This window comes from Meriones unguiculatus, chromosome 6 (assembly GCF_030254825.1).
Source record: "Meriones unguiculatus strain TT.TT164.6M chromosome 6, Bangor_MerUng_6.1, whole genome shotgun sequence".
In the NCBI taxonomy this organism is placed as follows: Eukaryota; Metazoa; Chordata; class Mammalia; order Rodentia; family Muridae; genus Meriones; species Meriones unguiculatus.
In genome coordinates, this window is record NC_083354.1 from 28,876,386 (window position 1) to 28,895,672 (window position 19,287).

Consider the following 19,287-nt stretch of genomic DNA (forward strand, 5'->3'; position numbering starts at 1 on the left):
TTTGGCTGTGAGTCTCAGCATCCATTTTGAGGTGCTACTAGTAGAGCCTCTCAGAGGATAAGCTTTTCAGTTAGTTTCATGAGGTCCCATTTATTGATTGTTGCTCTTGTGCTGTTGGTGTTGTTCAGAAAGTTGTCTCCTATGCCAATGAGTTTAAGGCTCTTCCCCGATTGTTTTATTTTATTTATTTTTTATTAATTACAGTTTATTCACTTTGTATCCCAGCTGTAGCCCCCTCGCGTATCCCTTTCCAATCCCACTCTCCCTCCCTTATCTTCTCCCATGCCCCTCCCCAATCCACTGATAGGGAGGTCCTCCTCACCTTCCCTCTGACCCTAGTCTATCAGGTCTCATAAGCAACTGGCTGCATTGTCTTTCTCTGTGTCCTGGTAAGGCTGCTCCCTCTCAGGGGGAGGTGATCAAAGAGCATTTGATCAAAGGCACTGAGTTCATGTCAGAGACAGTCCATGTTCCCATTACTAGGAACCCACTTAGAGACCGAGCTGCCATGGGCTATGTCTATTTAAGGGTTCCTTCTAACAGATTTAGTGTGTCTGGTTTATGTTGAGTTCTTTGATCCACTTGGACTTTAGTTTTGTGCAGGGTGATAAATATGGATCTATTTGCACGTAGACATCCAGTTGGACCAGCACCATTTCTTGAAGATGCTGTCTTTTTTCCATTGTATGGTTTTAGCTCCTTTGTCAAAAATCAAGTATCCGTAGGTGTGTGGGTTTATTTCTAGGTCTTCTATTTGATTCCATTGATCCACCATTTTGTTTATATGCCATTACCATGCAATGTTTATTACTATTGCTCTGTAGTACAGAGTTTGATATCAGAGATGGAGATACCTCCAGACAGTCTGTTGTTTTACAGGATTGTTTTAACAATTCTGGGTTTTTGTTTTTCCATATGAAATTGAGAATTGTTCTTTCAAGTTCTGTAAAGAATTGTGTTGGTATTTTGATGGGAATTGCATTGAATCTGTAGATTGCTTTTGTCAGGATGGCCATTTTCACTACTGCTCCATGAACATGGGAGATCTTTCCATCTTCTGATATCTTCTTCAATTTCTTTCTTCAGAGACTTGAAGTTTTTTTCAAACAGATCTTTCACACTTGTTTTTGGTTAGAGTCACACCAAAGTACTTTATGTTATTTCTGTCTTTTAAGTAGGCTTCATCCCAGGTGTGCAGGGGTATATTGAACCAATATACAGAAATCCATCAATGTGGTCCACCATATAAACAAACTGAAGGAGAAAAACCACGTGATCATCTACTTAGATGCTGAAAAAGCATTTGACAAAATCCAGAACTCATTCATGTTTAAAGTCTTGGAGAGATCAGGGATACAAGGCACATAATTAAACATAATAATTACACTATACAGCAAGCCTATAGCCAACATCAAACTAAACAGGGAGAAACTTAAAGCAATCCTACTGAAATTAGGAACAAAGCAAGGCTGCCCACTCTCTCTGTATCTCTTCAACATAGTTCTTGAATTCCTAGCTAGAGCAATAAGACAACTAAAGGACATCAAGGGGATACAAATCAAAAAGGAAGAAGCCAAAGTATCACTATTTACAGATGATATGATAGTATACATGAGTGACCCCAAAAATTCAACCAGAGAATTCCTTCAGCTGATAAATGCCTTCAGCAAAGTGGCTGGATACAAAATTAACTGAAAAAAATCAGCAGACCTCCTATATACAAAAGACAAAAGGGCTGAAAAAGAAACTAGAGAAGCTACACTCTTCACAACAGCCACAAATAAAATAAAGTATTATTATGAATTTTGAAGCAGTTACATATATACGCAGTATCTCTGCGGTTGGAGATACAGTCTTTTGAGTATATGCCCAGAAATTGAATAGCTGTGTAATATTGCATTCTTATTTTTTTTGTTTTATTTAGAAAGGTTTGTATTTATTTCTTTAATAAATACAGCAATTCATCCTTCTACCATTATAGAATGAGGTTTCATTTTTTTCCCCACATCATTGACAACATTTCTTATGGTCTATTCTCTTGATGTTAATCATTCTAATGGGTAAAATGCAGTATCAAATTATTTAAAATTTGCTTTTCCTGGATAGGTAAATATCTTCAATACATTAAAAAACTATTTACTGTCCATTTGTGCCTTGACTCTTAATTAATCCTTGCCTGATTCATTAACCTGTGAGTTGACTGAAATGTTTGTGAAGAAACTGTTTAATCTTTATTTCCCTTCATACATTTTAGGTTTTAAGCTCATGATTGAAATATAGAATTTAGTGATTTTTTTTTCTCCTGCTTTGTAGGTTGTATCTCTACTTGCCTGGTACTTTCTGTTAATATGCAAAAAGCTTTGAATTTCACCCAATTCCACCCGTTAATTCTTGGTGAACTTCCTATGCTTTTAGTATTGCTGCCTCTATCTATATCTTGTATTTCTAACATTTTCCTCTAATAGCTTTATTATTTCAGCTTTAGAGCAATTTAACACTAATTTTTGTGCACAGTGAGGAGATATAGATATAATCTCATTCTACAGGTGGATATCCATTCTACCCAAAGCCATTCAAGATCTGAAGGTCTAATCCCTGAGTTACACCAACTACTGAAGAAAGAAGTGACTGTGTTTTCCTGAGAATCTTCCTGAGAACTGCAGAAACTCAGCAAGGCATTGCTATGTAATGCCTGAATCCTCAGTTATTATTACTCAGCACTGGTCATTCCCTGTGTAGCCTTGTCCTCTCAGCTCCCAGATCAATGTACAGCATTTGCTATTATGATTAATAACAGATGATGATCCAACATGTGGGAGATTCAGTAAAAGCACAGTTGAAACTTGGCAGGTATTTTTCAATTTTTCTGACAAAAAAAAAATTCTAATTTGTACAACTTCAACATTTTACTTTCTTTATAGAGTCATCACTAAGGTTCGTTTCCTTTATATTTTCAGCAGCTTTGACTCCTGCTTTTATTTAGGTTAATTTTCTTTGATTAATACCTGTTTGTGCAGTATGCGAAGATGGTTCATTTCAACTTTGATTTACATCAACTCATTGTATTCCTTTAGTTATTAGTGATTTTGAGCCTCTTTATTTTCATGTTTCAGACATTTCTGAATTATTTATAGGAAATTTATCCAAGCTGTGAATTCATTTCAATTTATTTTATATTCTAGGTTTTTCCAAATTTAGATTTAATCCTTTTTTTAGGATAAAGAGATGAGTTAGTGGTTAAAAGTGCATAGTGCTGTTACCATGTATCTGTGTTCAGCTGCTCCTTCTGGCGGCTCAGAACTGTCTACAAATCCAGCTATAGGAGATGGCAAACCTCTGGCCTCTGTTGGCACTCAAACTCACATGCAACCTCTCGACTGTAACATAAATAAAAACAAGACAAATCTTAAAATAAGGTTTCTTTTTTCTTCACTCATTGTAAATATGATTTTTAAATATTTTCTGTTGTTTATTTTGATGAATTTTAAAATCAATGTCTTGTGACTTTTTAAAATAATTTTGTGCTTTAAATTTTTTTCTTTGAAGAATGACAGAAAGTTACTGGGTTTAAGCAAATAAAAAATATACTTTAATCTTTTTTGTTTTGTTTTTGTATTTTAATCATGGACTTGCCTGTGTGTAACCCTAATGGTCTTCGAACTACCTCTGTAGACCAGATAACCATAAATTCATAGGTCTGTCTGTTTCTGTCTCTTGAGTCTTAAAATAAAAAATGTCTATCATCATGTCCAGAGAAAACACTAAACTTGAGTAAACATATCCAATTTCCCCCCTTTCCGTTGAAACAATAAATGCTGTCACATTATGGATTTAAAGATTTCCTGGATGACATCGGAGGGAAATTCATAGTGTATATTTCCGGAATACCATGGGGGTGTCCCTGTATGTGATGTACTTATTGAGTTGCTTACAAGCAATCACAATCAGCCCCAGCAACTCCAGGTGTATGAAATTTAAACACTGAGCCAAGTTCATTGCTCCCTCCTGCTAAGTCAGTTGGCTTGTGCACCTGCTTCTATTTTTTTCAAGGTATGATCATTTATTTATTACTCATAAAGACTTATTTTTTACTGGACTCAGACTTAAAGGTAGAAGCTCCCAGCAAAGACAGCTTACATCTCTTCGTAATCTGTTCTTGGAGCTTTTCTTTGGCTTCCTTCACTGTCTTAACCAAAAGTTTAGCAAATTCTGCAGCCTCTTGGTTTTTCTCAGTATGTTGTTTTTCAGAGCAATACATTGGCATTTGTGTTGCAGGACACGTGGCATGACAAGACACTGAATCTTGGGTGCTTTAGTACTGGGCTTCTTACCTTCTTTGTTTAAGGGTTTTCTGACAACATATTGGCGAACATGATCTTCTTTAGAGAGATTAAAGAGCTTTTGGATTCTACCAGCTCTTTTAGGTCCCAGCGGACAAGGCACAGTAGTGTCTCTCAGTCCAGGAATAGCTTTCTCTCCTTTTTATTTCCAAATAATCAAGCTGATAACACTCCGATTGGCATCTACAATGCATCCACGAACAGACGTGGACTTCCTCTGTCCAATTTTCCTTGTTCGGTAACAAGCATGCCCCTTAATCAACAGCAGACGCACTCTGCCGTGGGTCAAAGTGCCTTGCTTCATGGGAAAACGTTGTCATTCCCACCACTGATCCGGACCACATAACCCTTCCACTCTTCACCCAGGGCATCAGTAGCTACTTCTGTTGCGTTCATTATCCACTTCAGTGAGTTTCTGCCAAGGAAAGGATACTCAGCTTCATCTTGATGCAGCTGACTGCCTAGGAGGCACCATGAAGAGTGTGCCCTGCTTCTAAATATCTTGACTCCAGCAAAAGTGTCAGGTCCCAGTTACAACAAAAATGTGACTAATACAGTGAGTTATGGTTACTGCTCATGTTGACTTCTGACAACATGGCAACCACATATATTATTACTGTGCTTCTGTAATGGCTGTGTTTGGTTCTCATAACCTACTCAAGTGTCTCCACAGTGAGTATCCTCTATAAACATGAGACAAGCCAAGCATATCCACAGTACTCAGCACTTTCTAAAAGCCTCCCTTCAGGACAGAGCCACTCACACTATCCTCCTCCTACTGCACGTGTTTGTCATCTCTTACTCATTCTCTTCCATTGTGGTCATCTTTAGAACTTTGTTGGTATAATGTTCTTTTGGAATGTATACAATTTACCCTTCTTCATTTAAATGCTGATTTCTCTACCCCACTATATGGTTTCAATCTGGACATTGCATTGTGGCACTTATTCTAAGCATCACCTGTCTCAAGTTTGTGTAAACATGCCACCATTTGTTCTCTAAATTGTCAATTAAAACAACCAGTCACAATGTTGAGCAACAGAGAGGATAGGGTGTGACATCCTGGTCCAGAGTGGGAGGAAGAGGAAGGAAGCAGGATAGAGGGAGGAGGAGAATCGGCAGGAGAGGTCTTGGGACCACGTGGAGAAATGAACCAGACCTAAGATATGACTAAAAACAAGTATAATGGGTGAAATCTGAATGGTAGGAAACTATTCGGGCATGGAGGTTTAGGATGGAGTAACTATTGCCCAACATTGTGCTCTAACTTAATTAAATAAATCCCAATCTCTGTGTGGTGATTTGGGTATACAGCTGGTTTAGGATTAACTGCTGCTTAACTAAAAATATATATCAATAGTAAATAATACCAACAACAGGACCTGCTCCAATTATCCAAGGCTATGGGGAGTAAATGTATTCACACTTTGAGAAATAGTCTTTTCTGTATTTTGCGCCTTTGTTCTCATCAACAATATGAAGTCTAGTCCCACCATGTTTTCGTCTTGCTTTGGTAAAATATATCTTCCTCCAAGTATGATATGAGCCCTGGTTATTTCTTTTTTTCATGTATTGTTATATCTTTTATCTGTTGTAAAATACTAAAACTACAATTTGAAATCATTAAGCTTTTTGTAACTGACTTTTCATCATGTGGCATAAGTCATCATTTGGGGGAGAAACCATTTGATAGATGTGTTATTTATTTTTCTTCTTCCTCTAACAAACCACCTTACAAAGGCAACTCAAAGAAGGAAAGGTTTCTTTTATGCCACAGTCAGAAGGTTCACTCAGCAAGGCAGGGTAGAAGCACTAGAGGAAGATAGATTTGTGGTGACAGGAACATAAGGTAACATTGAGTTCACAGCCAGGAAGTAGAGACTTGAATACTTGTGTTCAGTTATTTTTTTTTGTCTATTTTTTATTAAGACTCTACATCAGTTTGTGGGATCCTCTCGCCCCAATTCAACATGGGTCCTCTGTGCTCAGTCAAACCCCTCTGAAATACCCTCACAGTCTTACTGACAATGAAATTTAAAGATCATAAATCCATATCGTCAACTTGACACATACATATTATTTTAACTATAAAAAAATTAGTATGTTAATAAAGTCAAAATGACATGTTTCCCAACTACAAAATGCATGAGGATATAAATTTACATATAACAAAATTGATGTAAATATCCCAACACAGAATTAAGAAGGATAAATACACATACACACATATTTATATACATACATGCATGCATATACATATAAAATATGGAAATCACCCAACATTTATGCTCATAGAATACTTTAACCATTTCAGAAAAATGATTGACATTACATTAACAGAGGAAATAAATGAAGGTGGAACAAAGGTGACAACTAACACTAAGGATGCTTGAAAAAACTATTTGGAAGGTCTATGTACATCTGTCCATTTGAGTGTCCATTTGCACTTATCCTATACAGAGTATTATGCCAATTAAAGTATTAAGCCAGAGTTGCCACCAAAAAGCCATATGTGATATGCCTACTCTTGAGTTTTTGGTCTGAGCATCTGGACACCTCCCCCCAAACAATACAGGCTATTGCCATTGCTCTTGGTTACCAAACAGAACTTTATGATAAGACCCTCTTGCTGAAGACACCATAAATTGTACATGAAAAGTCAAGTTCATATTTACCAAGATGTTTTATCACTGCTGGATACACTCTATAGCACCTGAGATGCATTCAGGATAGTGGAGGAAGAAAGTTATTAATACTCTTACCCAGCTGTAATACTGTAAACACAATGATGGTTATCCTAGGAAGATACTCCCATTGCTACATTGGTAACAACTGTTACTGCAGTAGCCAAACACATTCTAGTTGGACTCAGGGTTTGCTTTATAGTAGCAATTCTCAACCTATGGGTTCTGACCATTGGAAAACACACATTTATGATAGTCTTAAGAACTGACACTCTGCATGGTATCAAAATTATCATTGCAACAACTAAAATAAATCATGGTTGTGGAGTTTAAGACAAGAGAAAAATATACATTTTCTAATGGTAGTTACCTGCAGATTGAGAACCACCACGTTACAGAAAGCCTGCAAATCAGGCTAGGAATTCATCGTAGGTGACATCATAAGCCCCATGGATAGAATGAATACCATTATTTTGCTAAATAGATAAAGTTTCAAACTACCCTTTAAATTTTATATCTATAACCACAGATTATTGCAACACTCAGAACTCATCACAGGAGTTTCTGTGTGCTATGAAGGTGGTTATCACACTGAACAAATTGCAGAAAATAAGGGACTCAGTAATTCCCAGATTACAATGCATAAGGGCAAAATATTCAGACACATAAAAATAAATATTGTTTATAACTAGTCACTAGAAAGCTTTCCTCTTTTGAGTTTCATCTGCAATTACATTCAGCATCCTGAAGAGTGTGAGGTGCTGAAGTCACATAAATTTCTTTTTCCTGTGCCACCTGCTCAGGGAGAAGGAAGATGCCTGTGTCTAAAAACTTACTGTGCTAGTCCCTGAAAGAAATGATCCTTTAAGGACACTTGACAGGAATCTCCTGAATAATTTCAAAGAACAGACCTATCTGTCCATTTCTCAGTTATTGACATAAAAAGCTTTTTATATAAACTGTAAAATTTCTGTTAGATAAAATTGTTATTATTTAATTAGTTAAAGTGTCATAATAATAGACATGAGGATCAGTATGAACTTCAGGGCCACCTCACCTGGGGCACACATTGTTGAACAAAAGAAACTCTGTCTCAAAGGATTAGAAAGTAAGGCCCAACAACCCAATACACTAAGACACAAAATCACACTTGAAATGTAACATACAGGAGAAACACGGAAGCATCAACATTTATTTACTGATCTTCCAATATTTAGGTATTTGGAGAAGTTTAGTGTAGAAACAGAGTACTGATATGCTTGACCCTCTCATGGAACTGGGATGGGACAACAGATGGACAACATTAATCCAAATGTTAAATTAAACATCCTCACTGGCTAAATACTAGTGAGAAGCTGCATTCTTCTTCGTGTACAGATGAGACACTGAGGCGGAAGCCCCGTTAGCCTCTGGAGAGGAAGGTCCATTGTTCATTCTGATTGGTGGTAATTCCTCAGGTGATGGTGATATGTGGCTGATTGGTGGAATCTAGTTATATAGGGAGCAGGTATAAGGCTTCTTTCCTGTGTGAATCCTCTTCTGAGCCTTCAGATTGATCTTGCGGCTGAAGGGCCTTTCACATGTGCAACATGTGATCTGAGACTTAATAGAAGCCTTTATGACACTCAGGGCAGAAAAAAATGACCTCTCCGCCTCTCCCTTCTGTGCATTTCATGGTGGGCCGAGAAGTCACAAGCAAATTTGTGAGTCTTGGACATTCCTCAAATTTGTTTAGTTTGAGGACTCAGTGAACTCTCTCTTGGTGACCCTCACAAGTGGAGATGGCCACATGATTTTTGGAAGGCTCAGAGGTAGGCTTCTGTGGCCTGGAGAAGACCCTGATAGACCCTGGTTCATCCGTAGGCACATCTTCAGAAAAGTTGCCCTCAGATTCAGTTCCTGGGACCTGGATTTTCCTTGACTGTTCTTTTGACATATTTAAGAACTTCCCAAGAATTCCCTTTCTTTTCTGGCTCAGGATTTTGTTCTCTCTGGATAATGAGAAAGGAGTTCACCTCATTTCTAGGACTATTAAATAACTATTTACTTCAGTAGCATTCCAGGAAGTGTAGCCATCTTCACTGTTTTATATCCTCTTGAAATAAGACAGTCTATAAAACTGGGATCCCCACACAACACCCCTCTTCTGTCTAACATCTCTTACCTGGTACTAAGAACATATTTAAGGGATCTACAAGGGTGTTGGAGTTGTTGCTGATTACTGTTTTTTCAAAAACTTGATGGCTTCTTTTAAGGACATGTTCTCAGAAAAAAAGAGCTCCCTGCCCCTGCATGGAGATGTGGACCTATAAACAGCTGAATTTTGTCAATGAAATGACAGAAAACCTGTCCTCAACCTTCTTATGAAGAGCTTAAGTTAGCTTGGGTGATTCCATTTTGAGACGAGAAGCCATCTGGTGCACACCTGTGACCGGGGGCTGAACTCAAGTACCAGGAAAAAAATCACAGAATGTACACTTGGCAGAAAATACAGTTAACTCTCCTAGCAACAGCTTCCAGGAAATATCACAGAATAAACACTTGGTAGAACATAGAGATAATTCCCCTGGCAGCAACCAATCAGAATTGGGTGGGAAAATTCTCTCCAATGTTCCAGTTGTAGTTTAGAAGAATAGCAATTGTAGTTAAGCTTCAGCTAAAGGGTCACTTCACCCCAATAACTTTTACCCAATTCTGTAATGCCAAGGCATTGAACACCCCCCACCAGCTTGTGGTTTTTCCCTTTAAAAACCTTGTTCACCCAGGCTCAGGATCCCACCTCTCTATTCTGCATCAGTGAGACTTGGGTCATGAGTTAGATTGCTCTCACAATAAAACTCTCTTGCTATTGCATTAGAGTTGTCTCCTGGTGGTCTCTGAGAGTCTCATGAACTGGGCATAACACTTACACACTTATACTGGACTATGAGTTAACTCATCTGTCAATCCTTCATGTCTAATGATGCAATCCTGGGATTCAAAACTTTTTTATTCTAAAGTCACTATTCACACTGTGATTGCCAAGTGTTGTGTCACTGTCTTTGGGGGGGGAGACAAAGTTAGTTCCAGAGACTTCCTCAGACCCTCTCTGCCCACATATCACAAATATTAACATATGGTTGTCTTTGGATAAAGAGACTAAGGCTGGGTAGGACCAAGACGGAAAGTGTGGAAGTCTGGAAAGAGGGACTGTCCAAAGGCGGCCATAAAATGCCTGACACAGAATGCTCTGGGGGTCTACCATTCCTGCTGTCCCTCTTATTTCCTTTGATGGGAGCTGTTTGTCTACTCCAACAAAGTTTGTCTGTTTTACGAAAGAATGTCTCTGTGGCTGGTATTTCTCAGTTCTTCATCAATTTGTAGTTCCTTCTTTTCACTCCTTTAGCTACTTCCAAGATCTATAGATGTTATTTGTGCCCAGAACCCTTGGCCTCTGTACATTCTTCCTCTGGTGGTTGCTACTATTCTAGAGAAATCTCCTCATTTAGCACCCAGCCGCTGATCTAATATTGTCATATTCTCTCCGGAAACCTCAAGATCTCTTCTTCAGTTCTGTAGCAGCTACCCTCAGATTGTCAATTGTTACTTTCTGTCTTGGAAATTCATGATTCTGCAATTTTCACTCTCAGATTAGCTGATGCTTTTCCATCCACCACCTCCAGCTATTAGTCTGTCAGTGGCATCTTCGTCTCCAACTGTCACTGCACTCTCCTGTGGGTTAGGCCTATAACCTATAATTCTGTTACCTCACGCTGAGTGCTAGCCTAGACAACTACCTTTGACCCAAGATGTTTTTAATGTCATAGCTTTAATTGGGTGGAGTGGTTGTTTATTTATTGTTGAGTCTCTCACTGAACTCACATCTGACTCAAGTCCAGCACTCACATTGTCTGCATGAGATTCATGCTGCCTCTGCTCTTAGGAACATGATAGGATATTATGACAGCAGTTTGCTTGGAATTCAGCTCCAATCATAAAATTCTCAATTTGAAACAAAGCCCAAAGAAGTGAAAATATGGAATAAAACAAACTATGAAATGAGAACTTGTTTATAGAGTAAAAGTACTCAAACAAATAGCAGGGTGTGGTGGTCCACACCTTTAATCCAGCTCTTGAGAACCAGAGGAAGTATAATTTCCCTGAGTCCTAGCCAGCCAAGGCTATATAATGAAATAATGTCTCAAATTAAAAAAAAAACCCTACCAAACAAACAAATAAAACAGCCAGCAAGCAAGCAAACATCCAAAACAAAAACCATAAAACTCTTAAGTACTTGAACAATCATATCTAGGAATGTGTGTATGGGATGTTTGAAAATTTTCACTACCTCCTCCATTATGTCACTGACACAGAATTATGGAAATCTAGTACCCGAAAGATGAATCTGTGTAATTAAATTTATATCAAGTCTTTCCAGATTTGAAAATTGCATTGTAGCACCAGTATTCATCAACAGTGTGTCACTGTTGTGTACACATGTGAGGGCCATATTTCAATTTCAAATGCCATACTCTACCATTACACCACCTCAGTATCCTAGACAGGGAATCTTACTGACATGTAGTAACCAAACTGGAAAGCCATATAGCCACTTCAATCCCCAGTTTCCGCTTTTTCCTGGGATTCTGTTCCATTGTTTCTCTTTTGTTGTTGTTTGTTTGTTTGTTTTTCCACTTTTTTGAGAGAGGGTTTCTGTGTGTAGCCTTAGCTCTCCTGGACTCATCTGTAGACCAGGTTGGCCTTGAACTCACAGCCATCTGCCTGCTTCTGCCCCCTGAGCGCTGGGATCAAAGGCGTGTGGCATCATACCCGTCCCTTGCCGTACTTTTAAGTATATGCTGAGGTTCCTACTCAGTCTTCGTAATTACACTGTAGCACCAACCTTAGTGAGTCATCTCCCAGACCCAAGGCATCTCCTCTAAAACCCTTAAAGTCTTACCCAAATGTCAACTCCCCAGTCTCTCTGCCACTAGGTAAATAAGCTGAATTTACTTAGGTTCATAAAACAACCAATTGGCTCCTTTCCCCTTTATTCATGCTAATTTAGAGCAGTGAGTACTCTCTCTTGTGATGCTTTTAATGGGGGAGTACAACCTCAATAATAATGGAAACTACAACACCTGCTCCCAACTTATTCCCAAATGAAAATAAATGTCTCTCTGCCCACTTAGCCATCTCTTAACTCACTAAGACAGGAGGCTTCAAGTACTCATGAGTCAGACCCTCCAGGAATCTATCCATGTTTCTACCACTTGATTCCCACTTCTCTGTGAAAGCAAACTTGTCCTAGAAGTGCCCATTGATAAGACTGTGATCCAAGACCAGGTGAGAAATCATGTACTAATGGCTCTGCTTATCTGTCTGCAACCAAGAGTTCAATATCTCCCAGAGTGTTTGTAGCTCCTGCTTTGCCAAGCAGCCATTGTCATTTTGGAGAAAGTTGACCTGAACACTTGGGAATAAGAGATGTCTTCTTGAGACTCCACAGTAGAACCCGGGATTAGAATAACCTGGCCATTCTCTAGTTCAAGTCAGTTGCTGGAGACTAAAGTTTAAACCACTCTTGAGCTGTGAAGCCATTCTGGTGAGAATCATCAAAAGGATTCAACTATAGCAGTTTGGTATTTGTCTTGTGACTTGAAGATCTGTTTCAACAAGCATGTAAATAGAATAAATTAAAAAGAGAAAAGGCACATAATTAAACTCAAAGATCAACTAAGATTTTTGTCACAGATGGTTTCATGGTTAACTAGCAGCAAAAATGTAATTCAAGTGTTACAAATATGTTTCCAAAGAACAGAACAAACAGAAGATATAAAGTGGAACAATACTTGCCTCAACATGATGAAAAATCCAGTGTTGAGGATGAGAAGACCCATCATAAGAACACAGCAAGAACAGGTGCTCAAGGCTATCTGTTTCCCCCTTGCAAAAGGTAACAATAGGGTGGCTTATCGTGAGATTTAAAGTTCACCTTTGTTTCCCATTCTAATGTGCCACAGAAGAATACTTATTTAAGAAAAAAAGTAAAAGTGAATAACCAGCAGCATTAAATTCACAGGGAAGCAAAGACATGTCCATAACCACATACATAGACTGTTCTCATCTTACAGTGCCTTTCAGAGTTTAAAATGTCAAACCCTTACTCAGGGAGATTATCCAAAAGGCCATACTCCACCATTGAGATCACCCCATAATCTCACATCTAATAACTCACATACACACATACTTACATACTCAAGGACACATAGAAGGGATCTTTCTTGATTGTCTGTTTGTTTGTTTTTTTGTTTGTTTGTTTGTTTTGAGACAAGGTTTCTCTGTTTAACCTTGGCTGTCCTGGACTCAATTTGTAAACTAGGCTGGCCTCAAGTTCTCTTTGTTAGATAAATTTTAAGGGTGATTTCAGCAACCACTGGGAGGTAGTGTTTATCTGGACCATTGCTCTGCCTCATCTGAGGTTCATCAAACTGGCTTCCTTTTATAGTGCCTGGCTTCAGGGAGTCAGTCTGTAATACTAATAGAGTTGATAATGGCACAGGATTAGACCTCTGGCTGGGCATGGCAGTTCACACCTGTCTTCCTACTACCTTAGGTGTAGAAGTGAGAGGGTCTCAAGGCCCCACAGAGCTTAGAAACTAGGGTCAGCCTGGACTGTATTAATAGATAATGGTACCTAACTACAGCAGCAAAACAAGCAAACAAAACATAGAAAAGACACCTTTCTGCTCATTGAGCCACAGATAAATTTCTAACTCCACCCAGCTCTGAATCTCTAATACAATGCTTGATGCTTCCCCACAAAGAATAGAAAGTCACTGTAGTGAAAGGGAACAATACCACAGTGAAAAGGAATATCGAGATTGGCATTTATTTCCCATGATTCTGATACTGTGTTCTCACATATGGTTCATTTCAAACTTGTTAAAATTTCATACTTTCCAGAGAGTTTTAGATCCCAAATGCTTCAGTGAACAAGGTCAAATCTTTGGAAGTGGAATGAGACAGACAGTAAGAGGCCCTTCTGAAAGTGTTTGAATCACAACAAAGAGAAGACAGGCTGAGCAGGGCTCATCTCTGTCAGCACAGAGAGGGGCTTATATTTTATTTGGAGGAAATACAAGTTTGGTAAAAATGATATGAGGGCTGTAGTCTGGGGAGGCATTAACATACTGTGGTCAAATATGATTATTCTGTTTTGGTTTTCTTTCCATTTTTGCTTTATGGTTGTTTGCTTGTTTTTGCAAAAGGGTATATAATCTAGTCTGCTCACAAGTTCACTAAGCAGGTGAGATGTTTCTCCACCCCAATCTTATGGCTTTTACCTCCCAAGTCCTGGTGTTCCCTCACAAAAATAATCATCTTTTAGGTCCTTGTTGTTTTGTTTTGTTTTGTTTTGTTTTGTTTTGTTTTGTTTTGTTTCTGAGGAAGTGTCACCCTAGAGCTGGCTGTCTTGGAACTTTCCATGTAGACTAGCATGGCCCAGAACTCACAGAAATCTGCCTGCTTCTGTCTCCTGGGATTACAGGCCTGTGCCAGCACTACTGGCCCTCTCCAAACATTCTAATTGTTAGGTTAAAGTTGTGTGCCCTGAAATTCAGGAGTTGAGGTATTAACTCCAAAGACTACTTAGACTGTGGCCTTATTTCCAAAGAGTACTGAATTTTAACCCCAAAATTGGAACTTTAAATGCCATGATCTCAAAGAAGGATGGAAGCCCAATGATGAAAACTTTTAAGTCTGAAGTCGCTTAGACCACACTACTGAAAAGTCTGAAGGCTGGAACCACAAGCTGCTGTTCTGCTGGGAGAATAAAAATATGGCACCTGATAGAGTTAGAAAGCCAAGTTCTTAGGTCTGCATGATATCGTCCAGGCCCTTCTGGCTTTCATAGTCTCTGTTGAGAAGTCAGGTGTGATTCTGATGGGTTTGCCATTATATGTTACTTGGCCTTTTTCCCTGGCAGCTTTTAGTATTTTTTCTTTGTTCTGTATACTTACTGTTTTGATTATTATGTGGCAGGAGGATTTTCTTTTCTGATCTAATTTATTTATTGTTCTGTAGGCCTCTCCTTTAAGTTGGGGAAATTTTCTTCAATGATTTTGTTGAAAATTATTTTTCAGAGTCTTGGAGGAGGGAATCTTCTTTTTTTCCTCTATTCCTATTATTCTTAAGTTTTGTCTTTTCATGTTGTCTTGGATTTCTTGGATGGTTTATGTCAGGAATTTTTTAGATTTAACATTTTCTATGATGGATACATCAATTTCTTTCATTGTATCTTCCACACCTGAGATTCTTTCTTCCATCTCTTGTTAGTCTATTTGTTATGCTTACCTCTGTAGTTCCTGTTTTCTTCCCTAAGTTCTTTCTCTCCACAATTTCCTCCGTTTGTGTTTTCTTGAATTTTTCCAATTCTATCTTCATATCTTGAACCGCTTTGTTGATTTCCTTCACTTGTCTGACTGTATTTTCCTGTTTTTTCTTCAATTCCTTCAGCTGTTTGTTTGAACAATCCTCTGTTTCTTTTATTTCTTTCAGTGATTTAAGTATTTCCTCTCTAAAGGCCACAAACTGTTTGGCTGCAGCTTCCTGTAGTTCTTTACAGGTGGCCATAATCTGTTTGAGTTTATCTTCCTCTAGGTCTTTACGCATTTTATTTGTTTTCTCTGTTATCCTCTTCATGAGCATAGATGTTATGTCATCTTCTTGAATTTCAACTATACTGGGATGTCCAGTGCTACTTGCCCCTGGATAACTGGGCTCTGGAGATGCCATATTGCTTTGCCTTTTGTTGGTTGAGCTTTTAACCTGGCCTCTACCCATTGGGCTATCTTAGGTGTTAGTTTCCTGTAATTCCTTGAATCCTGTGGTGGAGAGAATCTCCTTGGCAAGAAGATGATTTTTCCTGAAGGAAGCCTTCTCAACTCTTTGGGTATGCTCACTGAATGGCCGGTGTTTCTCAGGAATTGCCACAGCTCACCTCAGAACAGAGATGTCAGCCCAGGCTAATATACCCAGCAAAACTCTCAGTCCTCCTAGATGGAAAAAACAAGATATTCAATGATAAAAACAAATTTCAACAATACCTACACACAAATCCAGTGTTATAGAGGACACTAAAAGGAAAAATACAACCCAAGAAAACTAACTACTTTCAAGAAAACACAGGAAATAATTAACCTCACTACAGTAAAACAAAAAACAACCAAGCACACAAACTTACTACCACAGCCAACATCAAAATGAAAGAATCTAACAGACACCGGTCATTAATCTCTCTCAATATCAATGGACTCAATTCTCCAATAAAAAGGCACAGAGTAACAGAATGGATGTGTAAACAAGACCCAACAATCTCTTGCATACAAGAAACACACCTAAGGCACAAAGATAGACATTACCCAAAGGGTAAAGGGCTGGAAGACAGCTTTCCAAGCAAATGGATCCAAGAAGCAAGCAGGAGTAGCCATTCTAATATCTGATAAAATAGACTTTCAACCAAAATTAATCAAAAGAGATGGGGAAGGATACTTCATACTCATCAAGGGAAAAATCCACCAGGAAAACATCACAATACTGAACATCTATGCCCCAAATACAAAGGCACCCACATTTGTAAAAGAAACATTAAAAACACTTAAACCCCACACATTAATAGTGGGAGACTTCAACACCCCACTCTCAACAAAGGACATGTCAACAGAACAGAAATTAAACAAAGAAACAATGTCTCTAACAGAGGTCATGAATCAAATGGACCTAACAGACATTTACAGAACCTTACACCCAAACACAAAAGAATTTACCTTCTTCTCAGCACCTCATGGAACTTTCTCCAAAATAAAGCATATGGTTGGTCACAAAGCAAGCCTCAGCAGATACAAGAAGATTGAAATAATCCCTTGTATCCTATTTGATCACCATGGACTAAAGCTGGACCTCAACAACAAAAGAAATAGCGAAAAGCCTACATGTACATTGAAACTGAACCACTTGCTACTAAATGACAGCTGGGTCAGGGAAGAAATAAAGAAAGAAATTAAAGTCTTCCTAGAATTCAATGAAAATGAAGACACAACATATTCTCACCTTCATATGGAACAACAAGAGACCCAGAATTGCTGAAACAATTCTCTACAGTATAAGATCTTCTGGAAGTATCTCTATCCCTGATCTCAAACTGTACTATAGAGCAACAGTAATAAAAACTGCATGGTACTGGCATAGAAAGAGAATGGTGAATCAATGGAACTGAATAGAAGACCCAGAAATAAGGCCACGCATTATGGACACCCGATTTTTGACAAAGATGCCAAAACCATACAATGGAACAAATGATAGCATCTTCAACAAATGGTGCTGGTCTAACTGGATGCGTTCATGTAGAAAAATGCAAATAGATCCATCCTTATTACCCTGCACAAAATTAAAGTCCAAGTGGATCAAAGACCTCAACATAAAACCAGAAACACTAAATCAGTTAGAAGAAAAAGTGGGAAAGAGCCTAGAACTCATTGGCACAAGAGTCAACTTCTTGAACAGAACACCAACAGCACAGGTTCTAAGATCAATCAATAAATGGGACTTCATGAAACTGAAAAGTTTCTGTAAAGCAAAGGACACAGATCAGAACAAAACAAATGCCTACAGATTGGGAAAGAATCTTCACCAACCCTTTATCTGACAGAGGGCTAATATCCAGTATATATAAAGAACTAAAGAAGTTTAAAAGCAACAAATCAAGTATTCTCAATAGAGGAATATCGAATGGCAACGAAACACTTAAAGAAATGTTCAACATCCTTAGTAGTCAGAGAAATGCAAATCAAAATGACCCTGAGATTCCACCTTACACCCATCAGAATGGCTAAGATGAAAGACAACACATGCTAGAGAGGATGTGGAGAAAGGGGAACCCCTTCCTCTGCTGGTGAGAATGGAAATGTATACAACCACTCTGGAAATCAATCTGGCGCTTTCTCAGACAATAAGGAATAGCGCTTCCTCAAGATCCAGCTATAGCACTGCTAGGCATATATCCAAAAGATGCTCAAGTATACAAGGACATCTGCTCAACCATGTTTGTAGCAGCTTTATTTGTATAGCCAGAAGCTGGAAACAGCCCAGATGCCCCTGAGGTGAAGAATGGATACAGAAATTGTGGTACATTTACACAATGGAATACTACTCAGCAATTAAAAGCAAGGAAATCATGAAATTTGCAGGCAAATTGTGGGATCTAGAAAAGATCATCCCGAGTGAGGTATCCCAGAAGCAGAGAGACACACAGGGTATACACTCACTCATAAGTGGATACTAGACATATAATATAGGATAAACATACTAAAATCTGTATACCTAAGGAAGCTAATCAGGAAGGAGGACTCTGGATAAGATGCTCAATCCCCATTCAGAAAGGCAAAGAGGATGGACATTGGAGGAGGAAGAAAACAGGGAAGAGGACAGGAGCCTATCACAGAGGGCCTCTGAAAGCCTCGACCGTGCCGAGTATCTAGGCAGATGTTGAGACTCATAGCCAAACTTTGGGCAGAGTGCAGGGTATCTTATAAAAGAAGTTCGAGATATTAAGACCTGGAGAGGACAGGAGCTCCACAAGGACAGCGACAGATCCTAAAAGTCCAGGCACAGAAGTCTTTCCTGAAACTGATACTCCAGCCAAGGACCACTCATGGAGATGTTCTGAAACCCCTGCACAGATTTAGCCTATAGCAGTTCAGTATCCAAGTGGCCTTAGATAGTAATGGGGACAGGGACCATCTCTGACATGAACTGATTGGCCTGCTCTTTGGTCACCTTCCTCTGAGAGGGGAGCAGCCTTAGCAGGCCACAGAAGAAGACAATGCAGCCACTCCTGAAGAGACTTGATAGACTAGGATCAGAGGGAAGAGGAGGAGACCTCCTCTATCAGACTGGGAGAAGGACATGGGTGGGGAAGAGGGAGGGTGGGTTTGGGAGGGCAGGAGGGAGGGAGCTACAGGGGGATACAAAGTGAATAAACTCTAATTAATAAAAATAATAAATAAATAAAATAAAGCCAAGTTCTGGGAATCAGTTAGCCACAAGGTATATCAATGTTTGAATTCCGGGTAAAAATTCATTATTTGCCTGCATTGATACTCTTTCTTGTTGATGAATTTCAGAGTGTTAGTAAGGTAAAGCAACATTGGTCAGAAGCATTCATATGAAAACAGTTTTTCCATGAGAATAAAATCCCTTATGCCAAGAGCTAACACAAACTTAAC

General features: G+C 38.8%; 3 pseudogenes; 1 reads left to right on the forward strand and 2 right to left on the reverse strand.

Annotated features, from left to right (window-relative positions):
• The first annotated feature begins 3,812 nt into the window (after positions 1-3,812).
• LOC132654829 (vomeronasal type-1 receptor 3-like) lies at positions 3,813-5,187 on the forward strand (annotated as a pseudogene).
• Positions 4,082-4,736, reverse strand: LOC110542318 (small ribosomal subunit protein eS6-like; annotated as a pseudogene).
• Positions 5,188-8,454: 3,267 nt separating the features above from the next.
• On the reverse strand, positions 8,455-12,903 carry LOC132654830 (zinc finger and SCAN domain containing protein 4F-like; annotated as a pseudogene).
• Positions 12,904-19,287: the final 6,384 nt, after the last annotated feature.